The sequence below is a fragment of the Euprymna scolopes genome, chromosome 13 (genome assembly GCF_053919585.1).
Source record: "Euprymna scolopes isolate OS-2025 chromosome 13, ASM5391958v1, whole genome shotgun sequence".
NCBI lineage: Eukaryota > Metazoa > Mollusca > Cephalopoda > Sepiida > Sepiolidae > Euprymna > Euprymna scolopes.
In genome coordinates this window covers 61,677,200-61,689,238 of record NC_136494.1, presented here as the reverse complement: position 1 = coordinate 61,689,238, position 12,039 = coordinate 61,677,200, and positions in this window count along the sequence as shown.

Here is a 12,039-nt window from a genome sequence, read left to right as displayed (position 1 = left end):
GTGCTATGGGAAGTTAACATCTTGTCATATCATGAAAAATACGAGGGTAGGAAATGGTCTACTTCGACGCAGACATGCGGATGTTTTCATATAAATAGGTCCATTTACTATGGCCAAAACGCACATCAAAATCACATATTATTTCTCTTTCGATTTTTCTCTTTTTCTCCCTCTATATATCTATACATGTATGCATTGCTCCTTTTAAAAGTGTTGAGCTTTTCTGTTTTAATAAGTTTATTTTGTATAAGATAAATTTCTTTAGCTAGCTTAGTTTATGTACATATATACACGCACACGCAAACACGCAGACACACACACAAACACACACACACACGCGCGCGCATATATATATATAAATATATATATACACATATATATATATATATTTATATAATAATGTTATCAATGTAATTTCTTTAATCTAGAATCCAGTCAAATTGCAGGCAAGTATATATATATATATATATATATATATATATATATATATATATATATATATATATATATATATGCGCGTGTAAGTGTCTGTATATGTGTTAATAGAGAGAGAAAGAGACTGAGACACAGAGAAAGTGAAAGAAAAATTGAGCTTTTCCGGGATATTCGATCGTTAAGATTGTATAATAAAAATTCACGTACATCCATACACACGCAGACACACGCACATCTCTTTCTCTTTCTCTCTTTCTCTCTCTTTCTCTTTCTCTCTCTCTCCCTCTCTCTCTCTCTATATATATGTATATATATATATATATAAATATATATATATATATATATATATATATATATATATATATATATATATATATTCATATTCAATAAATGATTTTCAAAAATGTATCAATATAATGACCGCAAAGTATAACGGAAAGTATTTATATAAGTCAACACTAGATGCATGTCTGTCAGTGTTAAACTGCTAAACTTTTTAACTACTGATTACGTAACTGTGCATTTAAAAGCAAATAGTAATCATACAGAAAACAAGGTTTATAACTTGTAAAATCTTTATTTCGGTCGATGAATAACACATACAGAAATTTCTTGTCAAGTTGAAATGAGAAATATTCATTTCACCTTGCCAACATATTTTATTAGTTTTACGCATACGCAAATTACATCATAGTCCAAACTTGAAGTTGTTTAATTTCAATCTTTCTTGTCCATTTTTTGGTGTTAGCTCAGACAATATGGAACGATCGCTAACTATTTTGCTTTCGTTTTTAGCCGGTAACACCCAGGTCACTTTTGAAAAACACTTTTGAAATTAGTATATACATTATGTACAATATAATATTCAATAAAGAATTTGTTCTGCAACAGCAAACCCGATATCTGTATGAATTAAAACATATTTTAGCGTATTATTCGAACAAGAATGACTATCGCTCACCCGCTATTCCAAAATAACGTATCAACTATAAAAAATATTACTAAACAATTACTTTAATAATATTTGATTGTTTGTTGGATGAAGATGCTTATGTGTTGGTGGGGGAAGGGCTATTATTTATTCTCATGCGCAAGCTTCAACAAGCAAGGACCTGAAAATATTCGAAAATAGATTTTCACACAAAATAATAATTTTATACTTACAAAAGAAAAAAAACAAAAAAAAAACAGTAAATCAGTAACACATCCTGTCAAAACGATATGCAAATTAGTTAACCAGAGGGCACATATCTCAAACACATGATCAGTATATTAGAAAGCTATTGCCATATTTTGAATATATAAATTTGTCATCGGACTGTTGCTGTGATTGTGATAATTGAATATATATATATATATATATATATATATATATATATATATATATATATATGTGTGTGTGTGTGTGTGTGTGTGTGTGCGTGTGTGGTTTTGTAGTTTTTTAGCCTTTAAATTTATTTTTCAAAATTCTGATGTTGAAAAATTTCTTTCGTGTAAGTCAATTAATTTCTTTCCATAAACGACTTAATTTGATTTCGCGAATTCACAATAGTCCTAATGTAATTTCCCTGATCATAGGTTGCTTACCATGAACCATCGTTTTGGGGATTTAAAAACAAAACATTAAAATGAATCGTAACTTTACAGTAGTATAGATCGAACACGACCTCTGTTAAAACAAGGCCGAAAAGTTTCCGATATCAGATCTCGTTTTTCGCTTCAGATGAATAAGGATAACCTCTCTATGTTATCAGAAATATATTCCTTACCCGTGGCATCCATCGTTGCCACACGCACAAAATATATATATATATATCAAACCATTTGTTTTTTTTCAAAGCTGCTCTATTTATAGTGTCTGGATTCGTCCATTATACCAATCATTACCCGACTCTTTATTATTGTTATTAATTTATTTTTACATTACATCTTTTTTTACGGATAATATCCGTATATTAATTACTTTTTAAATATATATAAAAATTTTAAAAATATATATAAATATAAACACAGTTTTGTATCCTATATGTTATATTTGTATGCATTAAACATTACTAATATAGTTTGGGATTTCCTAAATAATTTACTTCGATTAGATTAATATGATTTAAAAGCATCAGTATATACAGGAAAACGATTTACTTAACTATCTGGATATTCAAATCTTATCATCATCTTGTTTAATTCTTATTATTATTCAGTTAGAGATTGGGGGTATATGATTTATTCCTTTTAGCGTAACTAACACTATTATTTAACATTCGGACATAAAGCCCTCATAATTCGTAAGACATATATTATTTTATGTGTTACACGAGCAATTAAAAATAGGAAATAGTTTTCATGAGCAAACATGTTATAAAATTAATATTGCATCCTTTATTTCCATCCAGAAATGTATTTTGTGTTGTTAGGTGTTCAGGATTTAATTTACTTTAGATATATCAAATGGATTTAATTTACTTTAGATATATAAAATAGATTTAATTTATTTTAGATGTATCAAATGGATTTAATTTACTTTAGATGTATAAAATAGATTTAATTTATTTTAGATGTATCAAATGGATTTAATTTACTTTAGATGTATAAAATAGATTTAATTTATTTTAGATGTATCAAATGGATTTAATTTACTTTAGATATATAAAATAGATTTAATTTATTTTAGATATATCAAATGGATTTAATTTACTTTAGATATATAAAATAGATTTAATTTATTTTAGATGTATCAAATGGATTTAATTTACTTTAGATATATAAAATAGATTTAATTTATTTTAGATGTATCAAATGGATTTAATTTACTTTAGATATATAAAATAGATTTAATTTATTTTAGATGTATCAAATGGATTTAATTTACTTTAGATGTATAAAATAGATTTAATTTATTTTAGATGTATCAAATGGATTTAATTTACTTTAGATGTATAAAATAGATTTAATTTATTTTAGATGTATCAAATGGATTTAATTTACTTTAGATGTATAAAATAGATTTAATTTATTTTAGATGTATCAAATGGATTTAATTTACTTTAGATGTATAAAATAGATTTAATTTATTTTAGATATATCAAATGGATTTAATTTACTTTAGATGTATAAAATAGATTTAATTTATTTTAGATATATCAAATGGATTTAATTTACTTTAGATGTATAAAATAGATTTAATTTATTTTAGATGTATCAAAAAGCTATTTTTTCATATTTCTTGTTCTCATTTTACATAGAAGGTTGCCACTACACGTTTTACAACTATGATAATTATATGTTCTTGATATATAATTTTTTTTTGTTAATGAGAATGCATACACATGTACACATTCACACACGCATATATATATATATATATATATATATATATATATATATATATATATATATATATAACTACTTAATTTACTCACATAAAATTAATATACGAAAGTATAAATTAATGCGTAAACTTTAAGTATTTACTTCAAAAGTCTCCAATACGCAGATAGAGCTAGTTAGTTAGTTATAAAATATATATGCCGATTAAGCTACACTGAATATTCCGCGTTTCATACACTCTAGAATTCTTCAGGCCTATGCGTCTATATATATATATATATATATATATATATATATATATATATATATATATAATATAAAGCTAAATGTCGGTGTGTGTGTGGGTCTGGTCACGAATAGGCTCCTATATGATGGACTATTAAAAAAAAAACGGATTACATATGATGATAGAAGATGTATCGAGACACAGAAATGGGTATGTTTGATCTGGCAGAACGGTGGTTCATTAAAATTGTGGGTTCTGCGCTCGCGCCTGGTCCACAAAGTATGGAAATAAACATTTAAAAATTAAAAAAAAACGTTTACAAGTGTTTTTGATATAGATGCACATAAGAATAATTTGATAAGTATGTTCGCGCCTGGCCTCCATAGAATGGAAATAGGCACAAACTTTAATAAATTGTTCATATCTATCTGCGTAAGTATACTTTGATAATTATGACACAAAGTTTAACAAGGTTATTTAAATATAGATCCACAGAATATTGTGATAAGTGTTTCAGTGTGAACAGGTATGGTATAATAAATTATGGGGTTTATCTATTTTATTTTTACTTTCATCATATTTTGCTTTGTTTTGATACCCCCAAATTCGAAGCTATCTCATTTCAACCCTTCCTTTCCATAACCTATCATACTTTCATAAGTCAGAGTCTATTTTCTGTAGGTTGTTTTTGACCCAGTCAACGACGGGTACTTTTGCTAGTGTATATATATATATATATATATATATATATATATATATATATATATATATATATATATATGCCTTATGTAAATACAGATTAGCCTGAAAAGTTTTAAGTCCTCTACTCATTAGTATGCCGAGAGGTTGAAGTAATATTTCATTTCTTATTGGAAATTAACTGTTTTAATGAGATAATGAACATTTAAAACTACTTTGGAAACGCTTATCAAGTATATATATATATATATATATATATATATATATATATATATATATATATATATATAAATGTATATATATATGCATATATATAGGTGCGCCCGTATATTTACATATATTAATATATATATATATATATATATATATATATATATATATATATATACATATATAAATGTATATATATATATATATATATATATATATGTTTTTATAGTGCCTCTAAAAAGAAAGTTCAAACTAGTCTTTTTTTTTAAACCGTAAATTTAAGCTAAGTTGAATATAACTGTTTAAATCTGTGTCTGCCTCCTCGATTTTAAGGTTATTTATTAATTGATGAGAATACTAACATAATGCAATTTGAAGTAAAATGTAAACAGGTAAAATTATGAAGGAACAAAAGTCGAATCAAGTGAGGTATTGCTTTTCTTAGCAGTTCCACTAAATGTAGTTTCAATTTGCGGTTTTTGAAAAAATGACAACTGCGGACTTTCTTTTTGATGCCACTATATATATGTATATATATATATATATATATATGCGTGTATGTGTGTGTGTGTGTGTGTGTACAATCAATTCTTGTATAATAACTTAATCCAATTGATTTGACTTGTTGAATTTGTTGGTTTTCACCGTTCATTTATACTTCTCCAAATGTTATCATCTATCAGCGTTATATGCAAAACTGTGTTCACGCCTGCTAGTTTATTTTATATCTGTAGAAATCACCATTTGCCGAATCATGGACATTATAGTAACACCTGGGTTGATAGACAGATTTTTAGCCTCTGTTATCAAACCTAATAGATCCATGACTTTCTCTCAAGTTTCAGGCGCTGTCGCCTCGCTTCACTATTCATCCCTATGCTTGCTTTTTACAATAACTTTAGCAGAATATGCTCCAAGAAGCTCATTACACTTCATCATTTTCAGGATAAATACACACTACCAATCCGACTGGCAGAAAAAAAATCGCCGCTTTTACTATATAGGTTCCTTGATGCCAGAAAATTTCTACTCTAATGGTTTCCATGAGTACGAGGGACATGCAATAAGTAATGCCCCTGACCCACTTTAGCCGAGTCTGATCTAGCTGAAATTTTACAAGTGCAAATATTTATATATTTACGGGTTTCTTGGCAAATTACAGCTCTAAACTTATTGTGGTTTCTTTTTTACAGGTGTTTGAACTGAGTCAGATTTGAAATGGAGTCTGTTGAATGTCGAGCAGTGATCACGTTTTTGTATTTGAAAGGACGCACACCACAGGAGACTTTTGATTAAATGAAAGAAATTATGGTGATAATGCCGCATCATATGACCTTGTAAAACGCTGGCATCGTGAATTCCAACATGGCCTTATGCCTGTGGAAACAGCTCCCAGACCTGGTCGTCCCCCTCCTTCTACCATTGATGAGGCATCTGTCCATCAAGTTGAGGTTGTCATTTTGGAAGATCGGCGCATTACTATTCGCCAAATAGCCCAAGATGTCAAGATTAGTACAGGGTCTGTGGAAACTATCATTCATGACCATTTGCATATGCATAAGTTGTCTGCCAGATGGATTCCCAGGTTGCGCACACCATTCCAGAAGCGAGAACTCGTCGAGTGCTGGACGATTAATTTGGAGATATGCCAAGAAGATGAGTTAAAGTTTTTCAAAAGACTGATTACACAGGTTGAAACTTGGGCCCATCACTATGATCCAGAGACCAAAGTCCAGTCAATGCATTGGAAGCAATTGAACTCACCACCTCTAAAGGTGGCATGGGTGCAGCCCTCCGCTGGCAAGTTCATGCTCACAGTCTTCTGGGACCAGCACGGAGTAGTGATGACAGATGTCCTGGCAACGGGTACCACAATTACAGGAGCCTATTATGCTTCAGTTTTGAGGAAATTATAGGAAGCTATCAAAATCAAGAGGCGGGGCAAGATCAGCAAATGCACCCTCCTCCTGCAGGACAACGCTCCAGTCCACAACTCGCATATCGCCAGATCAGAAGCACGGGCGTGTGGTTATAAAATCCTCTCCATCCTCCCTACTCTCCTGACCTTGCGCTCTCTTACTTTCACCTCTTCCCAGTCATGAAACTGTTTTTGAAAGGAAAGCGTTTCCCAGATGATGCAGCCTTGATTTCTGAAGTCACATCGTGGTTGGAGGGCCAACCTGGGGTGGTCTACAAAAAACGGTCTCCATCGCTGCATCAAACAATGGGAGAAATGCATAAATTTGGGTGTTTCCTATGAAAATAAAGACTAATAACTGTGTCCAGTTTCGTTGCTCTCCTGCTATGGGAAGTGGGTCAGAGGCATTACTTATTGCTCCCTCTCGTATATCCACACAGAAACAGGTTTTTTCTGTCATGTTGTTCTGACTTTAAAAACATGGAGAAATTTAAATGTATTTAAACTAACAACTGACTTTACAACTACAGCTGTTTATATTCCCATATAAGTACTGTATTTGGTTACAGTAATTATTTACATCACAGTGTTTGTAATAAATCAAATTAAATATCTTATTTGAGAGATATGCCTATTTGTCTGTTTATTAGAGTAGACACCTATTTCAAATACGCGCATTATAAAAAGGAGATAAATCATATTGTGTAGATTAGATAAAAAGAACGTGTGCATTCCTACAATCGTGCCCCGTTTTCTTACTAAACATTTCTCGGATATAATATCATAGTAACATGTATTATTTAAAAGAGTTCTTGAATTAATATTCATTATACTGCCTTAGCAGTATAATGAATATTAATTCAAGAAATATGCTAGAAAACTGAATATTAATTCAAGAAATATGCTAGAAAACTGCGTATAAAGTGTAAAGATAAAACCCGAAGATCAGTCCACATTATTTAGGTTATTCGAACAACTGTTCTCATTTTGAGTGTTATTTTCACAACGTTTCGGCCAATATAGCATCCTACTTTATTAGAGTTTTTTTTATTCGATCATCAGTACAAACTTTTAAAGGAAACCATTTAATTCAATCAACCGGTTACCATGTTCTTTTTCTGTAACCCATAACTGGGTACAAAGTTTCAGCAATTAGCAATTATATTTATGTACGCTACCACTAGACATTAAAACTTCAACCACCAGAAAAATGTAACTTACAACTTGATTTTACCTAGTATTTTATACGTTAAGCACGGGTGCCTGAGTAAGTCAAAACTTTTGATATATTTTTCTTTGCATATATACTGAGGATGTCAGTTGCTTTTCCGGGACTTGATTTAATTTAACTTTTAATTTATTGTTTATTTGGTAAGAATCGTTCGGTAGAAGTGCTCAGATGAATTAACACTATCCAAAATCATCCAACCCAAAAATGGCAACTGATATAAAAGCAATCATCTATACACGTCATATGATATCTTCTACATGTTAGTCATTTAGCAGAAAACTTTTGACACATGTCACTATTCTGGCAGATAGCATATCTCACCAATTATACTGTAACGGATGACTAAAAAATGACGATAAATAATCTTCCAGCAAATGCATTGTTTTACAAATTAGAGTACTTGTGATTTGGTTTTCCTCTGTTTTTTTTTTGTAATCTAATCATATCGTACTAAATTATACATTATCATAAGTAAAACATGTTCTGGACTTGTATTAATCTGAAATAAAAAAACGTATATAACTATTTAAGGTTAATAGCAACAACCAACTCAATTGCATTTTCCAAATGAAAGTTTTTAATTTATGTAAAACTAGCAGCAAGACACGACTTTGTTCTGAATCAAACAGAGCGCATTACTATGCATTTTCTCATTACAGTAATAGAATCGTATTATTTTCAATGTTGTTACTACATTCTATCTCACATCATAATTGTGAAAAACTTTAAATGAAGAATAAAAAGTTCACCCTTGCTTTACTTTTGAGCGCGTAGGAAACCTCGTTTCCCTTATTTTATCTTTAAGTGCACACATTCCATGAGCGATGGTTCTGACAAAAGGAGAATAATTGGGAGTTACTGGGTTTTAATCTATCAACATAACATATTCCTGTAGCTCATTTAACCTCAAACCTGAGTTATATATATATATATATATATATATATATATATATATATATCTGAATGTGTGTGTGTGTCTGTTCACGAATAGGCTCCTATATAGTTGACTATTTTAAAAAACTGATTACATATAATGATATAAGATGTATCGAGACACAGGAATGGGTATGGTTGATCTGGCAGAACGGTGGTTCATTAAAATTCTGGGGTCTGCGTTCGCACCTGGTCAACAAAGTATGGAAATCAAAAATTTAAAAAAAAACGTTTACAAGTGTTTTTGATATAGATGCACATAATAAGAATATTTTGATAAGTATGTTTTAACTTAAATAGGGATGTTATAATAAAATTGTGTGGTCTGCGTTCGCGCCTGGCCTCAATAGAATAGAAATAGGCACAAACTTTTATAAATACTTTTAATATCTATCTGTGTAAGGATACTTTGATAATTATGTTTCACTTTGAAGAAATATGGTATAATAAAATTATGGGATGTTCGTTCGCGCCTGACCTCCATAGAATGGAAATATCACAAAGTTTAACAAGGTTTTTTAATATAGATTCACAGAATATTGTGATAAGTGTTTCAGTGTGAACAGGTATGGTATAGTAAATTATGGGGTTTATCTATTTTATTTTTTCTTTCATCATATTTGGCTTTGGTTTTGATACCCCTCAAATTCGAAGCTATCTCTTTACAACCCTTCTTTTTCCTAACCTATCATACTTTAATAAATCAGTCAATTTTCTGTAGGCTGTTTTTGAACCCAGTCAATGACGGGTATTTTTGCTAATATATATACATGAAAACTTTTATACTTTGAATTTGAATTCGACTGCCTTGTATCAAACATGGACGCAGTTACGTGATTATGTATTCCATAAATGTGAATTTTTGGCAAAAAGTCTGTATTGAAATCCTTTTTCACGAAATAGCCAAGTGCAGTTTTGACGTAATAATTTAAACCGAATTTAATTAATATGCACAAATGACACATTTTTGGATTATTTTTAACTATCAAATAGTAATATCTTAAAAATGCGTTTGAAACTTCAGACATTTCCTGCTGCACTGTTGAGTTTGTCTGTTACTTTTAATTAAACGCAAAGTATTACTTTCTTAATGAGAGATGCAGTTTATTCGCAAGCATTCATGATGAACTTCCTTTGTAAGTGCACAAATTCAACAAGATTGAATCGATCAGAAGAGTTGGATATTAAATTAAACAAATGTAATTAAGCGTCCTTTGATTCTGCAAAAAACTTGCAAACATCTGGATGTTGAGAGTTTCGGATTTATTTCCGTTTAATTTCAAATTAATTCGCGAATTTACGACCCAAATGTTAAAACACCCTTATATGAAATACTGAAAAAAAAAGCACCTAATAAAACACAGTAAAACGATATGGCTGTAAGGAGAATGGAAGTGAACCTTGACTTTAATTCCAGAGAACTTTTAATTTTAGCTTTTCTCATTTTATCTTTTAGTCTTCACATTCCCTGTGTGGTGTTTCAGATAAAAGATTAATTACTGTTTTTCAATCTATTCATTTTACACATCGTTTGTTAGTTTTCGACCTACGCGTAGTATTTCTCACTTGATTTTTCCTCTTAAAATTAATTGAATTGTCTTTACTTAATTAACGGGGGAAGTAGCAATGTTCAGTTCCGTCAGTCATAACCTAATATAAACCTTAAGAATTCTTTATTGTATTTTTAGTATTGTCCGTAACATTTGATCTCGGCAATGCTCTAACTAAGAACTAATTATTATATAGCACTTATTCTTTTTATCATAAATCCATGCTCACATGTAGAAGGATAAGGGTTGAATCAGCCAAAACATTGTAAGAAATACAAATCCAGAACATAGACAATAATCTGAAAAATCCAACTAATACAAAGCGCTAGACGTCGTAATTATCAAAGGTAAAATCACATGACTTCACTAGATCGAACAAAAAACGATGCTAATAATGATGCAATTTTTTCCACAAGGTTCATTAAGTAATAATGAAACTTTTCATTGTGTCATTATCATGTTTAGTTACCTTGTCCTTCCCTCGATTCCGTGGTGGCATTTTGCCGAATCGTTTGTAAAGAAAGCAGCGTCGGTAATTAAGAACGCCCCTACATTAAATCATGAAATATAACGGAGATGAGTCAAAAGTTAATGAACAAGGCAGCCGTTTATTAGAGCAAGTATACGGTATTACATTTAATACCGATAATGTATCAGTTATTGTCCTTAATGGATAGCACTAAGCAAATAATCGTGCATAACAAAGAAAAGGACAATATATATATATATATATATATATATATATATATATATATATATATATATATGTGGGGGGGCGGCGTGTGTGTGCGCATAAATAAATAAATATCAGATGTAGATGAGGATGAAAACAATACCAAGTTTACATAATACCTGTGATTAGGTAAAGCTAGGAACTTTAAAGTGGCATTTAATACCTTAGCTAGGCAATCAGACATAAATATGTCCGGAAGATATAACACTTGGCTTATGGATAGAAGTATAAGCATCCGGTAATTTAATGACTAGACCCGTGCAAATTTCACCTGCAGGGGTAGCCAACGAAAATACATCTGTCATCATAGAAAAAAAATTACTGAACGCCATGTCCCAGAGCATCCAAGGCTACACATTGTATAGTTCGTAATGGACGTTGCAATCGTGGAGACATGCGTGTCAGAACATATTAAAGTAACTGGCGTACAGCAACAATTGTGTTTTTGTAGTCATTTGTACTATTAAGAAAACGTGGTATTTTTTTTGTCTCAATACCTCCGCTTCGTTTCCGATGCGGCGATGAGATTCTTTCTAATGCCTCCTTTTTATCGGATGTTTTTGGAGTAAACTACTTGTTACTTGAGATTACATTAACATTGAAGGAACTTTCCATACGCCGAACCAACGCATTTTTTTAAGATTATCATGATGTTTGGTGTAGGATTAGATTTTCACTCGAAACCGACCATAACCTGTATAAGAGAAGTAAGCAAATCATTTCAAACAATATTTCTTCATTTACAATGGTATCGATTGCCGTTCAACATGAGGCAAT